The sequence below is a fragment of the Vombatus ursinus genome, unplaced genomic scaffold (genome assembly GCF_900497805.2).
Source record: "Vombatus ursinus unplaced genomic scaffold, bare-nosed wombat genome assembly UNPS02015175.1, whole genome shotgun sequence".
NCBI lineage: Eukaryota > Metazoa > Chordata > Mammalia > Diprotodontia > Vombatidae > Vombatus > Vombatus ursinus.
The window spans coordinates 6,749,620-6,767,819 of record NW_020954953.1 but is presented as its reverse complement, the minus strand read 5'-3'; the positions used below and the strand labels follow the sequence as shown (position 1 = coordinate 6,767,819).

The 18,200-nt window shown below is 36.0% G+C and overlaps 1 protein-coding gene across 3 annotated transcripts in view; it reads right to left on the bottom strand.

The window, feature by feature from the left end:
- LOC114031496 (tubby-related protein 4) overlaps nucleotides 1-18,200 on the bottom strand; it is a 266,210-nt gene that overhangs the window by 233,462 nt on the left and 14,548 nt on the right. For 2 of the 3 annotated variants that reach the window (XM_027846592.1, XM_027846594.1), the window contains exon 2: nucleotides 13,202-13,304. The exons of the other annotated variant lie outside the window; for it this stretch is intronic. The gene's annotated coding sequence lies outside the window, so the exon portion shown is untranslated. The remainder of the gene's footprint in view (nucleotides 1-13,201; nucleotides 13,305-18,200) is intronic. 3 annotated transcript variants of the gene reach the window in all.

Sequence of the window (18,200 nt, the reverse complement as noted above, 5' to 3'; positions counted from 1 at the left end):
AGAGGGCAGATTAGGAGAAGGGGTATACAGAATGCATACCATCTTGGGGTGGGGGAAGGGATGAGATGGGGAGAAAATTTGGAACTCAAAATCTTGTGGAAGTGAATGTTGAAAACTAAAAATAAATAAGAAATACTACTACTAAAAAAAAAGATCACCACAAAATGTTACAGAAAAGAGGGGAAAAAATTTTTTAATTAAAATGAGAAAAAGAACTGTTTGATAAATTGGACACATAACTAAAAAAACTGGAAAGGCACCAAATTATTTCGAAAACCATAACAGATAAATAAAACTAGAAACTAATTTTAAAAACAAAAGTAACAAACCATTAACTAATCCAGCTAAAAAGAGAGGAAAGCCAAATTGGCAATATTAAAAAGGAAAAACAGAAATTCACAAATAATGAAGGGAAAATAAAGGAAGTTATTAGAAATTATTTTGCCCAGTTACATGCCAATAAAACTGATAAATTAAATGGGTAAATATTTGCAAAAATATAAAACACCCAGATTAACAAAACAAGAAATAGGTAATTTAGATCACATAATCTCAGAAGAGAAATTGAACAAGACATAAATGAACTCCGAATGAAAATATCTCAAGACCAGAGGGAATTAAAATTGAATTCTATAAACTATCCAAAGAACAACTGATCTAGTATTACATAAACTGTCTGGAAAAATAGGAAAAGTAGTAATTCTTCCCAACTCTCTATGATACAAATATTATCTTGGTACCTACATAAGGGAGAAAAAGAGAAAGAAAAACTAACACCAGAAGTAACTAAGTGGTACAGTGGATAAAACACTAGACCTGAAGTCATGAAGTCCTAAGTTCAAATATTGCCTCTGACACTTACTAGCTGTGTGAACCTGGCTAAGTCACTTAACCTCTGTTTGTCTCAGTTTTTCCAACTGTAAAATGGGAATCATAATAACACCTACCTCCCAGGATTGTTGTGAGGATAAAATGAAATAATGTTTGTAAAGAAGTTTGGAAACCTTAAGAAGCTATATAAATGCTGGCTATTATTATTAAAATTATAAATCAATATCTGTTACGAACATCTATACAAAAATAATAAAATATTAGCAAAGAGGCTTAACAGAGTATACACTGCTGTTGTCCAGTCATACTTGGTTCTTCATGATCCTGTAGACCACAGCATGCCAATACTCTCCATAAGATTTTCCTGGCAAAGACACCAGAGTGGTTTGCCATTTCCTCCTCCAGGAGATTAAGACACACAGGTTACAATGCAGGTTACAATGACTTGCCCAGGTTCACAGTTATTAAGTCTCTGAGGCCAGATATCAACTCAGGTCTTCCTAACTCCAGGCCCAGCGCTCTATACACTGAACCACTGTGCCCAAGTTGAATTTATTCCAGGAATGCAGGGCTAGTTCAATATATGGGAAACTATACAGACCACATTTATCATGAAGTAATTAAAAAAATATCAATAACTGGTAGAAATGCTTTTGGTAAAATCCAATATCCATCTTTGTTTAACAAAAAAAGAACTAGAAAGGACTTTTGTTTAATAGACTTAATCTGATATGTAGCATCAATCTAAAACCAAAAGCCAATATTCTATGTAATGAAGAAAGGCTAAAGGCTTTTCCATTAAGATTAGGGGGAGGGCACTAGGTGGTGCAGTGGATAAAGCACTGGCCCTGGAGTCAGGAGGACCTGAGTTCAAATCTAACCTCAGACACTTGACACTTACTAGCTGTGTGACCCTGGGCAAGTCACTTAACCCTGATTATCTCACCAAAAGCCCCTCCCCCAAAAAAAAGATTAGGGGGAAAGCAAGGGCACCTATTATCACCACAATTATTTAACCTATTTCTAGAAATAGTAGTTATTGCAACAGCACAAGAAGAAACTTGAGAAAACAATTACAGGCAATGAAAGTATCACTTTTTGTAAATAAAGAAAGTCTAAAAACCTGAGTTAACAAAAAAAAAAGTGAAACAATTCAGCAAATTTGCGGAATATAAAATAAAAACCCACATAAGTTACCAACTTTTTCTGTATATTGCCAACCAAAACCCTGTAAGAAGAGATAGAAATAGAAAGTACATTACCAATAATTACAGAATGTAAAAAAATTTTGGAAATCCAATAACCAAGACAAAGGCACCATATAAATACAACTAGAAAATCTGTTTAATAGAATTAAAGACTTTAAATTACTGAAGACATATTAATTGCTTATGGTTGGGCTGTGGCAATGTAACAAAAACAATACCACCTAAATTACTTGCCTCCTACCTTACTAACAAATGGTCACTTACTAACAACTGTTACATTATACAATTAGAAAAGGTAAGAAAATTAATCTAGAGCAACAAGAGATAAGTGGGGAAAAAATAAGCATCAAATGTTCAACTAAACTAAAAAGCAGTAATCATGAAAACTTGGCACTTACTTTTTAAAACAATAACAAAAACAACAACAACAACAAAGATGATTAATGGGAGAGTTCAGAAGAAAGAGAGAAGTGACTAGATTTTGGGTGATTAAAACAAAACACTAAGAACAAATGAAAGAATAGGTAAATAAATAAGCAAATAAATATATCAGTGCTGTATATATGTTGTTTCTCCCAATTAGAAGATAAGCTCCTTTAAGACAGGGGCCGTTTCATTTTTGTTATTGTATCCTCAAAGCCTGATAAAATAACAAACACTTAGGGAATTTAAAAAACAGGGGACTTAGAATCAGAAATTCTGTGCTCAGATCTGGAGTGTTATCAGGGAAAAGGCACTGGCTCTGCAGTCAAAGGCTATGGGTTTAATCCCACTTCTGACACTAACATGTGACCTGTGTAACCTTGGGCAAGTCTCAAGCTCCCTGAGTATCAGCATCTTCATCTGTAAAACAAGGTAGACATCTGAACTCCCTCCTAGCTCTAAAAAGGATTTCCCTCCTATTTGCAATCTATCAAACTTCAGATAAGTAATTTTTATCTCCATGAGCCCAAGTTTTCATAGAATAAACAGGGTGTTTGAAGATCTATTAGAGCAAGAAAGCATCTACTCAAACCCCTTCATTTTACTGGTGAGAAAACTGAAATTTACTGAGGCACACCATATCTTGCCACGGTCATAAAGCTATTAAAGTGTCAGAATTTAAATCCCTATTTCCCAAATCAATCCATCAACAAGCATTTATTAAGTATCTATAATGTTCTAGGCACTGGGCCAAGTCCTGAGAATACAAAAGCGAAACAATCCTTGCCCTCAAAATGTTTCCACATGGAAAGACAACATTTATATATAAATTAAATACAAGGTATTTACAGGGAGAGGGCACCAGCAGATATCAGGCCTGACAAAGACATCATGCAAAAGGTGGTGTTTGAGCCAAGTCTTGAAGGAGAATAGAGATTCTAAATGGCAAAGGTAAAGTGGTGAATTCCAGGAATAAAGAACAGTTAGTACTTTGAATGAAGATATTTCCATAAGATAAAGGAATTAAAATGGACAGCCTCTGATCTCCTTTCTAATTCTAAATGCTACAATCTGCAATACATAACCAAATTCACAGAGAGTATGTTCTCATGGTACAAAAGTTAGGAATTGGATAAATGTAGAGGGTCACATACTCTAGAAACAACTGAACAATGTTGTAATTTATAACCTTGGGGGTTAGTAGGAAACTCTGACCCATTAGGGTATACTGACCACTGCCACATGTCATGCCAAGTGTCATCATAACATGAACTTTAAAAAAAAACAAAAAACCTACCAGTAGGCGCTAAGAAGATTTAATATGAGAACTCTTTACAAGATAAATGAGGGAGTGGTTATCAATATTATGAAAAAGATTAATGGTAAAATTTCTTTTTTAAAAAACACTTTAAATGTTTTATAGTAGATTTCTATGAATGATCAAGATTCAACCAACACAAAATTCTTCCCCCCCAAAAATCTACTGCATAAGTTAGTAATAGCTAACATTTACATATCATTTTAATGTTTGTAAAGTGCTTTGCAGATATTCTCATATTTATTCAGAACAATTCTATGAAGGAAGTATTATTATTATTCCTAGTTTAGAGATGAAAAAACTGAGGGCCAAAGAAGTCAAATGACTTGCCTGAGGTCTTGGAGCCATTAAGTGTCTTTCCTAATGCCACATCCGGTGCTGTATCTGCTAAGACATTAAGTGTCTTTCCTAATGCCACATCCAGTGCTGTATCCGCTAAGACACACAGCTGATTCTACAAGGTGGTCATTAAGGGATACCTTTATCGATTAGAAAACTGGGACAATTTCTGAGTTCAAGGAGGGAATAGTATATTACTAAACAAGAAATTCAAATGGGGAGAAAAAAGTAATCCTATAATCTTTCCAACAACTTCTTATTCACATTTTTTGATCCGAAAAGAATGTTGGCCCTTAGGCTCCTGCATTTCTCTATCACAGCTACAATTCTCTTCCACTGGGCCACAACAGTCTAAATCAATTTGAGTTTGGTGTCAAACTCAAATAGAAACAGGGGCCACTAAACCATCCAGAAGGTCACTGCAGACTATATACTGTCTTAGTTTTAAAATGTAATATTCTCTATGTTTTCTTGAATTTTTATTTATTTTGTTAAATATTTCCAAATTACATTTTAATCTAGGTTAGGCTACTCTTGAGAGCAGTGACTATGAGACCTCTGGTCTAACTCCTACCACAAACAGACAGATTCCTTTTATGATGCCTACTTTCACTGACTGTTGAAAGAACAAGGCAGAAGGAACCAACAAATTTATTATTGTGAACGGTTCTCTGTCAAACACATCTTTGTTCTGAACATGGGACAAAAAGATACAAAGACTGAACTTTTCTGCTGGTTAAACACACTCACGAAGTGTTCAATCTAAGGCTAGATAATCGCTCACAAGGATGTTATACAAGAGCAATATTCGTGCATGACTAACCCTTTCAATTCTTAAGGTTAAATGATGGTTCTGCAGCAACCAATCTGGCTCCCTCCCAACTTGGCACTCATACTCAAGGGTTAGGTCCCCTGAAGGCAGCTACCTCACAGGCTTTATAGTATTCTTCAGGCCCAAGCCCCATCCAGTATGTTTCTCACTAACATTCAGCCGGCAGACATAATTAGCTCTTAGCAAAAATATTTACTAAGAAAGCATAGTAAAAAGCAGTAGCAAAAGTTCTCAGATGAAGAAATGAAAGCTATCAAAAGTCATATGAAAAAATGCTCTAAATCACTATCGATTAGAGAAATGCAAATCAAAACAACTCTGACGTATCACATCACACCTATCAGATTGGCCAACGTGACAAAGCAGGAAAATGATAAATGTTGGAGAAGATGTGGGAAAATTGGAACATTAATGCATTGTTGGTGGAGTTGTGAAATGATCCAACCATTTTGGAGAGCAATGTGGAACTATGTCCAAAGGGCTATAAAAATGTGTATACCACTTCTCGGGCTGTATGTATCCCAAAGAGATCATACAAATGGGAAAAGGTCCCACATATACAAAAATATTTATAGCAGCTCTTTTTGTGGTGGCAAAGAATTGGAAACTGAGAGGATGCCCATTAATTGGGGAACGGCTGAACAAGTTGCAGTATATGAATGTAAGGGAATACTATTGTGCTATAAGAAATGATAAACAGACTGACTTCAGAAAAACCTGGAAAGACTTGTATGGTCTGATGCTGAGTGAAGTGAGCAGAACCAAGAGAATGTTGTACACAATAACAGCCATGCTGTGCAATGACTAATATTGATAAACTTAACCCTTCCCAGCAATACCAGGATCTAAGACATCTCCAAAGGCCTCATGATAGAAAATGCTATCCACACCCAAAGAAAGAACTATGGAATTTGAATGCAGATCAGAGCATACTATTTGCTATTTTTTTTCTCTTCTGTTCAATTTTGTTTGCTCTTTCTGGTGGTTCCTTCTATTGGTTTTAATTTTTACTTACAACATCACTAATGTGAAAATATGTTTAATAGGAATGTATATGTATCACCTATATCAGATTGTGCGCCATCTTGGGGAGGGTGGTGGAGAAGAAGGGGGAAAAAATTTTTAAACTCAAAAGCAAATGGAAGTGATTATTGATAAATCAAAATAAATAAAAATTTAAAAATAAAAAATAAGTAAAAATAAATTAAAATTTAAAAAAATTTTTTAAAAATAAAGAAATGATAAACAGGCTGATTTCAGAAAAACCTGGAAAGATCTGTATGGTCTAATGCTGAGTGAAGTGAGCAGAACCAGGAGAACATTGTACACAATAACAGCCATGTTGTGTGATGATTGGGTAATATTGATAAACTTAACCCTTCTCAGCAATACAAGGATCTAAGACATCTCCAAGGGCCTCATGATGGAAAATGCTATCCACAAAGAAGAAAAAACTATGGAGTTTTAATGCAGATAGAAGCATACTATTTGCTAATTTTTTTCTTCTGTTGTGTTTTGTTTTCTCTTTCTGGTGGTTCCTCCTATTGGTTCTAATTCTTCCTTACAACATCACTAATGTGAAAATATGTTTAATAGGAATGTATATGTACAGCCTGTATCAGACTGTGTGCTGTCTTAGGGAGGGAGGTCGGGAGAGAGGGGGAGAAAAATTTAAAACTCAAAAGCTTACGGAAGTGATTGTTGATAATTCAAAATAAATTAATTAAAAATTAGGGGCAGCTAGGTGCCACAGTGGATAGAGCTCCAGCCCTGGATTCAAGAGGACCTGAGTTCAAATCTGGCCTCAGACATATAACACTTACTAGCTGTGTGACCCTGGGCAAGTCACTTAACCCCACTGCCTAACCCCCCCCCAAAAAAATAATTAAAAATTAAAAAAAAAAACAGTAGCAAAAAGCTATCCTATTCCTCCCCTAAACTTGAGATATCAAATACACACTGCATACATGGGAAGTATAGGCACAAATTTAGAGTACAACGAGAATACAAAAAGGTAATACATAAAGTCAAGGCAACTCACAAATCTGGAGCTACAAGGGCCTTAATGTCATTTCTCTCTCTGTATAGTCTTCTCTACAGCTCAACTCTGGATTTCCAAGGCTAGTTCCCTCTTCAGCCTATAGCTGACTCCCTTCTCTTCTAAAGATCATACTCTTTTTTTTCCCACTTAATATTTTATTGTTTACAATTACATGGAAAGGTAGCTTTCAACATTTACTTTTAAAAGATTTTGAGTTCCAAATTTTTTCTCTCTCCCCCTCTCCCATCGATGACAAGCTATCTGATACAGGCTGTGCATCATATTAAACATATTTCCACATTAGTCATGTTGTGAAAAAAGAATCAGAACAAAAGGGAAAAGCCATGAGAGAGAAAGGGAAAAAAAAGAAAACAGTATGCTTTGATCAGTATTCAGACTCCATAGTTCTTTCTCTGGATATGGATAGCATTTTCCAGCATGAGTCTTTTGAAATTGTCTTAGATCATTGTATCGCTGAAAAGAGCCAAGTCTATCAAAGTTGGTCACTGAACCATGTTGCTGTTACTGTGGATGATGTTCTGGTTCTGCTCACTTCAATCAGCATTAGTTCATGTAAATCTTTCCAGGTTTTTCTAAAATCCATCTGCTCATCATTTTTTATAGAACAATAGTATTCCATTTCATTAAAGGTCATACTCTTGAAGCTGTTTTCTACTTCAAGTGACTGATTCTCTGCATCTGCTTTCTGGAATGTCTCTGCTCCCTCCGCTGTGCCCCAAACTCTAGAACTGACAGTGCAACTGATACATGCAGTGTCTTTTTTCTGGGTGAGTCTGTTGAGACCATGGTTGATGGGCAAAGAAGACAAAGAAAATTCCTTCTCCTGCCAAGAGGTAAAAAACTTAATGCTTCCCCAATGTCAGGCTCCTGCCTCTACTGATTCAGACTGAACTATGACTTTTAAATGTCCCTAGGTGCATGCCTAGGAGCATTTCCACCCAATAACACTGTTCCCTTGTGAATCAAAGGATTTGTTCACTCTTTACAGAAACACCAGTAACAGCTCCATTTTTACACTTAATTTGATATGTCATTATGAGCCCCTTCTCTGTGATTAGTTCCTGGGATTTCAAAGATCAAGTCCTTTGCAATTCTAGAAAAATATTGTCAAAAAATGCAAAAGAAAAATCAAAGCTGATTTCAAACCAAGAGTATTAACTCTCCTATTGAAAATCAATTCAGACTCATTTTCACCAATTTCACTAATGAAAAGAATAGTGAGAAACTGAAAAACAGGGAATCACTGAAAAAACTGGTATATAAAAATAAGGGAATACAGTATCACCAAGAATGAGAACTATGAGGAATAGAAAGAAATATAGATATGCAAAATAACTGAAAATTTTAAAAAGCCAAACTCAAAAAATAGTACACACACTGATCATGACTATACCACTGAAACATGTAAAGACATATACACATTCATGTGTGTGTATGTGAGAGAAAGAGAGCACCAGTAAACATTATTAGATTTTAGCAAAAGCATTCACAAAGATGATATAATAAAAAAAAGTAGATAAAAGCATTCCTCTCAAATCTAGGGTACATTTTGTTGCAAATGCACACAACAATCAAGGGAAATGTAAGCGTGTGTGCGTGTATACATATGTACATATACATGTATATACACACACATATATACACTATATATGTATATGTGTGTATATATATATATTTACACACACACACGTATGTGTGTATATAGATGAATAACTGACAAGATCAGAAGGGCTACAAAGAGAACAGCTAGTAAACTATTTATTACATATAAGTTAACCTATTTAAAACCCTTCTCAATCTGTCTCCAGCCTGTCTCTCTAGGCAAGCAACATCACTGCCCTCAATAAACTCTACATTCTAGCCCAACTGTTCTACCTATGATTTCCCAGGCACAACTTTCCATCTTTGCTTCGATGCCTTTGCACAAGTCTTCCCACCCAAGAATAAACTCCCTCCTGACCTCCACATCTTAGAATCCCCAGATTCCTTCAAGCTACAGTTCATGTTCCATCTACTAATGAAAAGACTTTCTTCATCCCCTTAATTATTAGAGTTCAACGCCTCCGCCTCAAATGAAAATATATATATTTATCACTTTACATGCTATAATCCTCCAGTAGAATATACATTTTCCACTTTTTCCTCAGATTCCCAGTGCCTAGTACACCACTTTGCACCAACTAGGCATTTAAGACATGCTTGATGGATTAGCTATTTGTATGTAAAAGTATTTTCCATACTTGTAAAAATTCATACTTTTGTTATATAAAGTTCATGATAAAATTATTTTATGTATTTAAAAAAATCAGTATTAAATTATTTTATGTATTAAAAAAAAAGCTTAATTGTAATCAAAAAGTCCTCTATTTAAGTTGTAAACTGATCCAACCATTCTGGAGAGCAATTTGTAACTGTGCCCAAAGGGCAATCAAACTGTACATACCCTTTGATCCAACTATACCACTCACTAGGTCTGTATCCCAAAGAGATTTTAAAAAAAAAGGAAAAGGACCTATTTTTACAAAAATATTTCAAGCAATTCTTTTTGGTGCAGCAAAAAATTGGAAATTGAGGGTATGCTCATCAGTTGGGGAATGGCTAAACAAAGTTATGGTATATAATTGTGATGGAATACTACTGTGTCACAAGAAATGATGAACAGACTGATTTCAGAAAATCTGGAAAGACTTACACAAACTGATGCAAAGTGAAGTACACAGAACCAGGAGAACACTGCACAGAGTAACAGCAGTACTGCACAATGATCAACTATGAATGAGAACTACTCTCTGCAATACAATGATTCAAGACAATTCCACAAGACTTATGATGAAAAATGCTATCCACATTCAGAAAAAGAACTGATGGAGTCTGAATGAAGATTGAAGCATACTATTTTTCACTTTCTTTCTTTTTTTCATGGCTTGTGCCTTTGGTCTGTTTCTTCTTTCACAGCATGACTAATATGGAAATATGTTTTACATGATTGCACACATATAACCTATGTCAAACTGCTTACCATCATAGGGAGGGGGGAGATGAAGGAAGGGGAGAAAAAAATTGGAACTTAAAATTTTTTTAAATGAATGTTAATTGTCTTTACATGTAATTGGGAAAAAAATTTTTAATAATTTTTTTAATTAAAAAAAAAGGCCCTCCATTGGTATCATTCACATGAACTCAACCAACAATACGCTGACAAAGAGGTATAGAACAAACGGCTGAGTAATGCAGAGTTGTTTATGGAAAACAGAGACATTGATAATAGTTATTCAGGATCAGGTTATTATGGCCAGAAATTACAAAAAGGTTATCCTTAAAAACTTAGACTTACTAGCTGATGTAGAATTACGCAATGAAGTGGTAGAAACTGGAATATATAACTGCAGATAATAAAAATTTAACATCTATTACATATTTAGAAAGACATAATCAAGTGGCTAGAATTATATAACAGAAGCTCACTATCCTTTTATAAAGGAACAGAAAACAAATTTCCATACTACAAACAAAAACCTCACAATGCTCTTGAGAATTTAGAAAATAAATTGTATTAGAAGTAGAGTACCATTAAAGACATAACCGTTACAGTCCCAAATCACTCAGATGAAACAATAAGCCATAAAAACGTAAGAACATCTCTAATGGATATCACTATACCAAATTCTCAATCTCCAAAAACTACGGAATAAAAAACTTCCAAAATATAGAGACCTAGAAGAATGAAAACCAAATGGGACAAGATACATGTTTCCTGTCACCTACTCAAGTTGTCACAAACATGAGTCTAGAGAAAATGGAGTTAGATTCCAATACTCTTATTCTTTCCCAAAAAAGAGTCATGTTAGGCAACTAAACAATGGTTCTCAGAACAGTAAACTATAGGGATGATAGCTGGATAGCAAATTGTCCTCAAGACTGTATCTATCTAAACCCCATCAAAAAAGGTAAGAATAAGCTAACAGTGATGATAATGCTATATGATATATGTATATGTGTGCTTGTATGTGTGTATTATATAATGAAAGAGTCAACATCTGTAACAATAACAACAGCTATTACTTTGAGGTTTGCATGAAGCTTTACATACATACATACATCAGATGAGATACATAATCTCATCTGATCCTCACAACCCTTTGAAGTAAATGCTATTAATATTCCCACTTACAGAGCAGGAAGCTGAGGTTTCTTGAGGTTAAGTTATTTGCCTAAGGTCACACAGCTAATATGTGTCTGAGGCAAAATTTAAAATGGGTCCTTCTTGATAAAATCCAACTTTCTGTCCACTATACTATTCTGCCTCTCTAGCCTCGACACAATATCATACGTAACAGTCACAAATAATGTTCAGTTGCCATGCCTGACAAATACAGAACTGTAGCTAACTGGGTAACCATCTGGGTGTCCAGAGAGAGAAGGTATAGTTTTGATCCTGTCTGTCTGCTGAAATAGGCATTTATAAACAATTAGTAATTTTCCCTTCAAAACATACTAATTTTCCCCAAGCTATTAATGCCTGACCAGCTCTGTCCTGCCATTACTAATTCTTAAATATTTCAACATAAATAGAATAATTCTACACTACTCAAAAAACACTGTTGATTTCTGAACAGCTCTTGAACAGATGGCAACTCAGAAGAGTCTTGTTCCAATTATGGCAACTTTAGCAGTATGCTCACCTGCTGCTACCTGAAACATCAATACCTCCCACCTTAACTCAAAAAGCTTCTAATCACAACTAGAATTTTATATAACTCCTGGTCCTCATTCCTTAAATTATAAGTAAAAAATGAACTTCATTATAACTCTACTAATTAAAACAAGCAGGAATCAAAACAAATACTAATGTGAGTGCAGGAAAACTGTAGTTTAATCACAGTGCTACTATATGCTGTGTTTTCTGCATAGTTACATTGGGAAATGACACAGTTTTGCTTCATATGTATGTGGGATCAGAAATAATATCTTATTACACTGATCCTGGAGGAACTTAGAAATGTTAGAAGTTTAATCTCAAAGACATTAAAACATTATAAGAAATTAATTTAATTTGAAATTTTTTTTCCTGCTTTTACATACATATACACCTATATTCTTTGAATTTTCTTCTTAAATAATCAAAGACTAAGACTATAACACAAAACAACATATAAATCAGAAAACAGTAAGTTTATGTGCAGATTGAGTAAGAAAGACAGGGAGACTATGACTTACTCAATTTATCAGATTTATAGACAAAATGTCCCCTTGGGACTTTCTGGTCACTTCTCCCTTTGTTATTTCCCTGATAACATCACTGTGCCTTGGCAACTCAGCCTATCATGATATATTATTTGATGTGTTAAGCCTAAATTTACATTAAGAAAGAGGAGACTTAAAATTAGAGCAACCTTAACAGGAAAATTACAAAGTAGGAAGCAATAAATTCAGAGAAACATATTCTAATCACCAATGTTGCCTTCTGACACCAAGAAAAAACCTGAAGTTTGCCGATTTTCACCTGAGTTCATTAATTGGTTCATTACATTGGTAGTGAAAAGGCAACAGAGATTTTTGAGAACCTAGATACAGAAAAAAGAGCAGGGCTCCTACTTACCTAACCTGAAAAATGTCCCAAGTTACTTATGAATTGTCAATGGACAGCTGCCAATGAATTTTAAAATTTGTGTTTATTTATATGTAGCTCCCAGGGAGAGAAGTTTCAATAAAATCTTCTAATTCTCTACAATGGTAAAGATGGTTCCTATATTAACTACTTCACAGAAACTGCTCTCTTACAGGTTTTATAAATATCCAGAAAACCATGGCCAACATTTTCTTTTTTGTCTTAAACCCTTCTACCATACTCAACACCATGTACCACTATCTTCTCTAAATACATAACTTGGTTTCCTAGGTACCTTGCCACTCTGTGTGGGCTCTTAGCAATTTGTCCCTTGATCTTAACAATGCTTTTTTCCTATCTTTACAAAGGGTAGGGAGTTACCCTTGGTCTGTGTTGGTTTCATCATCTGTTTTCGATTTAAAGTTCAATACCTCTATATGAATGATTCTCAAGTTCACTCCTTCTAACTCTTCCCACAATTCATTCTAGCAAAAACATATAAAAATAGTTACTATAATGCAAGAAATACTACCTAGTATGGAACCTAGTACAAATATTTATTGAATTTGAATACACTTACCATTTCTCAGTATTAGCTCAGAAAGGGATACAGATAAATGGAGTGAATGGCAGTGGGGCAGTCTAGTATTCCCAGTCTGATATTCTACTAGACTTAACTGCCTCTGCAAAAAACACAAATCAAAAACATATAAATTATCCATCAGTTACCAAAAAATTTGGCAGATAAAAAACGAAAGCAGTGTTCTACAAAATTAAATATCAGCACAGTTCTGATAACTGTTGAATTTCAGAAGAGAACAGAAGCAGCAATCACTTCCTCACGAGTAGGGAGACTATCTTCATTATACTTCTATTTCATAATTATAATGCTGTTTTGACTAATCAGAATGAACCAATATGTAAGAAATGTTCTTTCTCTTCTCCTGTCTTAAAAGCCTCTATTTGGAAATAGAATATTATATATAATTTTTAAAAGTTTAAATGAATGAATGTTTAACAGTAAATCTCCCAAAGACAAACACTTCAAAAACACAATCCTGATAAACTGAGAAGTCAAAAAAACCAAGTCTGAAAATGCAGCCAAAAAAATAAAAGGAGAGGAAAAAGAGGGGGGACCAAATTTGGCTAACAAAACTTATGCCATCAACAAAACCCAGTAACTAATGAGTCAAAACCAAAATGGCCAATGAGTACGGCTTGAGAGTCCTATAGATAAGAAATTCAAAGAAGTCCTGGGGCTTATTATTAATGCTATACCAATCTACTCTATGTCTTCCCTCCTTGTATCTATGATCAATTAAGGTAGAAATGGAACAATTAACACAGTTATAATCAGTTATATTCATTTTCCTCCCTGCCCTTCCCACTTAGTTCCACTCATCATCGTTCTCCTCTTAAAATAAGGTAAGAACTATGCAAAGAAGCAGAGATAAAACTTTCAAATTCACATGAATGGAAAAATAAGTATTAATTTTTTAACGAAAGCTATAGCTGAGGAAAAGGGTTTGGATACTGGTCTTCCCCAAATCCAAAGCTGCAGAAGATAAGAAGAAGATTTTCTAGGTTTATATGTTAGCTCTTCTTTGTCATCTAGGAACATAAAAGACTTCTTCACAGCAAAAATCACCGCAAGTGCGTCGGTCTCTTTCTCCGGCTTAAAAACAGTGGCAACAATCTAACAAACTTTTAACTCCTGTGTGGGGAAGAAGGAAAATGCAATAGTGGTTGGACAGGAAAGACACCGTAGGGAATAAGGATCCACATACAATGGAAAGGGAACTGACAGCTTGGAAAATTAGAATAGTACTTTTTGCATATACATAGTATGTTTTGTGTTTTAAAAGAATTCCACCATAGGAGTGTCTATCTTTATGTGCCATGTTTCTATTAAGACCAATGACTAAGTTAACCTTTACAGGATCTGTTACTATGTGTGGTTGCCTTTGTTTTAAAGTCTACCTAGCATTTCAAAAAAAGGCAAACCCATTTCTAACTTTTACATGCTTTGTTAATCAATATGCGACTTTGTTTCTCTACATTTCACATCAATGGCATAATGTCTACAATTAAGTTCATTTTCCAAGGTCATCTACTGCATCCTAGGCCATAACCAGTAGTCTTGATTTTGTCTTCCCACCGGACTTTAACGACTCAGGAAGAGAGAGCAAGACTGATGACTTTGTGTAATTCTGCCTCACTTAAATACAATTCGCTCACAAGTCAAGACTTCACCCATGATGGCACTGGTCCTCTTAGAAAATGAAGGACAAAACAAAACAAGGGCATAATGTCTATAATTAGGTCCATTTTCCAGTTAAGTACCATGTACAGCAAACTCCACTTTCTATCAGCAGCTCTGCTTGGCTTTAACTCTGGGTAACACTACGCCCCTGTGCCAGGTATTCCTTCAGGTGCCCCCTTCCTCTTCTTAGCTTCCTTTTGTATGCTGTCTTTCCCTCACTGGATTGTGAACTCCTGGAGGGAAGGGAATGTCTCTGTTTCTTATTTGTGTCCCCAGTACTCAGCACAGAGCCTGGCACATAGCAGATATAAATAGTTACTTATGAATTAAATTTAACTGAAATTAAATCCTTAAAATACTTTTCAATTCAATAAGCATTTATTAAGGACATTGGGGATATAAAGATAAAAAACTACATAGTCCCTGCCTCAAGGTGCTTAAATCTAAATCTATGTAGGGGATAAGACTTACATACAAATAATTACGATACAAAATTGGATGAAATAAGTACACAAAAGAGGTCAAATAGAAAGGGATAATATATTAGGGAGAAAAGGATCACTTCTAGCTGGGGACCAGAGAAGACTTCATGTGGTACGTGAGACGGAAAAAAAGAATAGGCTTTCAACAATCAGAGACCTGGAGAGTCTGCTCTGAGAATTAGGGAAGATATGCACAAATGCATTGAGGGAGGACAGCACAGAATGAGAATGAGAAATGATAACTGACTGACTAGTCAGACTGTGCAGTGCATTGGATATCAGGAGAAGCAATTTATATTGTAACCCAGGGGCAATAGGGAGCCACTGAATCAATTTGAGCAGGGTAGTAACATTAAATCTGCATACTAAGGCAGACTACTTCGGTAATAGTGTGAAATATGCATCTGCAGAAAGAAGGAAGGCCAAAAATAGGGAGCACCTTAATCAGAGTAGTGGGAGTGGGAATGCATAATAGGAGGGCATAGATGAATAGATACTGTGAAGGTCAAAATAATAATTGGCTGGAAAAAAAAAAGACAATCAGAAGGTTTTAAGCCTATTTAACTAGGAGGCATAATCAACAACAATGTAGAAGTTAGGAGGAAGGGCAAGTTCAAAGAGGGCAAAAGGGGAATGAATGAATGACCATTTACTAAGCATAATGTGCAAAGTACTGTGATAAGCACTGGGGACACAAAAAGAAAAGAAAGACAGTCCCTGATCTCAGGAAGCTCATATTCAGCACAGATAGAAGGTTTCATTTTTAAGATAGATGAAAAGTTCCTACGGTGCTTAGAATGCAGTGACAAAGTAGATGGTAATGCTTCTTCTTTAACATCATTTCCACTGATGAGAGCATATAAATTTCTGATGCTGAACCATTTGACAGTGGCAAGGACTTGGGTGGCAAGAACTTTCTTGCCTGCATCTTCAGTAGGAAACTGTAAGATATACAGACACAACTGCCAGGCTGCTTCTCCATAAGGGCTATTTCCCTAGATTAGTGCTGGAAGCATAGCTATTCCTAAACCTCTTGGCTTCAGTGTCCTGCTATTTCCACCAGGGTCTCAGGGGAAATGGTGGTTTGGGTGGTAATGGTACAACTTCCCTCACATGTTGCCTGCTATCTGTCCCTCAAAAAGTTGTCTCCTGGGGCAGGTAGGTGGCACCGGATAGAGCACAGGCCCTGAAGTCAGAAGGACCTGAGTTCAAATCCAGCCTCAGACCAAACACTTGACACGTACTAGGTGTGTGATCTTGGGCAAGTCACTTCACCCTGATTGCCTCACTTAAAAAAAAAAAAAGTTGTCTCCTACTTCAGCTAGGCTGGCAGGATGGAGTTCTCCACAGGAGCTGCTTTCCTGGATGATGTCTGTGAGGGCCAGACTAGAAGCAAAGCTGGTGGCCTGGGAGATGCTGCCAGTCCCATACCTCATGTGCCTGACTGCCATGGCAGTCAGTTAGCAGTTGTCACTGGTGGTGATAAGAAAGGTGGGCCCCCTCTCCACACTGATTTCTCCTCTCAATAATAGCTTTTGGGGCTGGTCTGAAAGCAGGTCTGGTACCAATTCCTGCTGTTAGAATCAGGGTCCTGGGCTGTCTCCATTAGGGTCTAAGAGGAAATGATGGTCAAAGTAGTAACAGTGGTTTGACTTGTCCGGCACACGCTGCCTCCTGATTCTCCCTCAGGGTGCCTTGCTGAGATAATGATAATGATAATTCACTTAATGAAATAATGAGTTCACTTTCAGATTTCTTATACTTAAGGTCTCGAAAGGGAATCTAGATAGAAATATCCATAGCAAGCAATTAACACAGGAACTAAGAGTTTGGGGTGATAGTTATAGATTTGAAGCTCAAATGTAGATAGGTGATAAATAAAGCCATTAAAGTGCATGAGATCACCAAGGGAGGATGCAGAGAGAGAACAGAGGAGGACTGGGTCTTGGAAGATGCCCAAATTTTGGATATGTAAAGAGGAATTGGTAAAGATGTCTGAAAAGTATCCATCAGACAAGTAGGAAAACCAGAACAGGGCTATGTGTAAGCTGAGGAAGAAGAAAAAAAATCAAACTTCAAATGCAGCAGAAAGCTCAAAGAGACTGAGAATTTTAAAGACCATTGGATTTGGTGACCATGGAAAGAGTGGTTTCAGTGGAGTAACGGAAACAGAAGCCAGATCGCAATGAGCTAAAAAGTGAGTTAGTTACAAAGAAATATTAACTACTCTTCCTAGAAGTTCAGCAAATTAAGGAGAAAAGAGAGAAGACAACAGCAAACACAAGAGAAGGATTTTTTTTTGGATACAGGAAATCTGAGTGGGCTAATAGGCAAAGGGGAAGGGACTCATCAAGAAGAAGACTGAAAATGTATGAAAGAGATGAACTATGGAGCAAGATCTGAGAAGAGACAAAAACAGAGACAGATGTACTGATTAGTGTTGGCAAGACTACCTCACGCTCTAAGACAGGAGGGAGGGAAGAAAGGATTCATTAGGACAGAAAAGGACTAAAAGAGTGGAAAAAGAGGGTTCAAGAAGCTCACAAATAGCCTCAATCTTTCCAGGCAAGTATTAGGTGAAATCCTCTTCTGAGACAAAAGGCAGTGAGGAGGGAGGTGGTTTGGAACAGCTACTGTGGGAAGTGATAAGGAGTCAGGGGTCAATACATTAAAATTAATTTTCTGTTCATGCCACATGAAATGGACTTCATCTCATGATACATTCTATTACTATCCAACCTTCACAAATGTTTAGGCTAGAGGAAACAGCATTATCTCAACTTGTGGGTCTACAATACTTTTGTTCAATCACTAATGTTTAAAATGACCTTCTG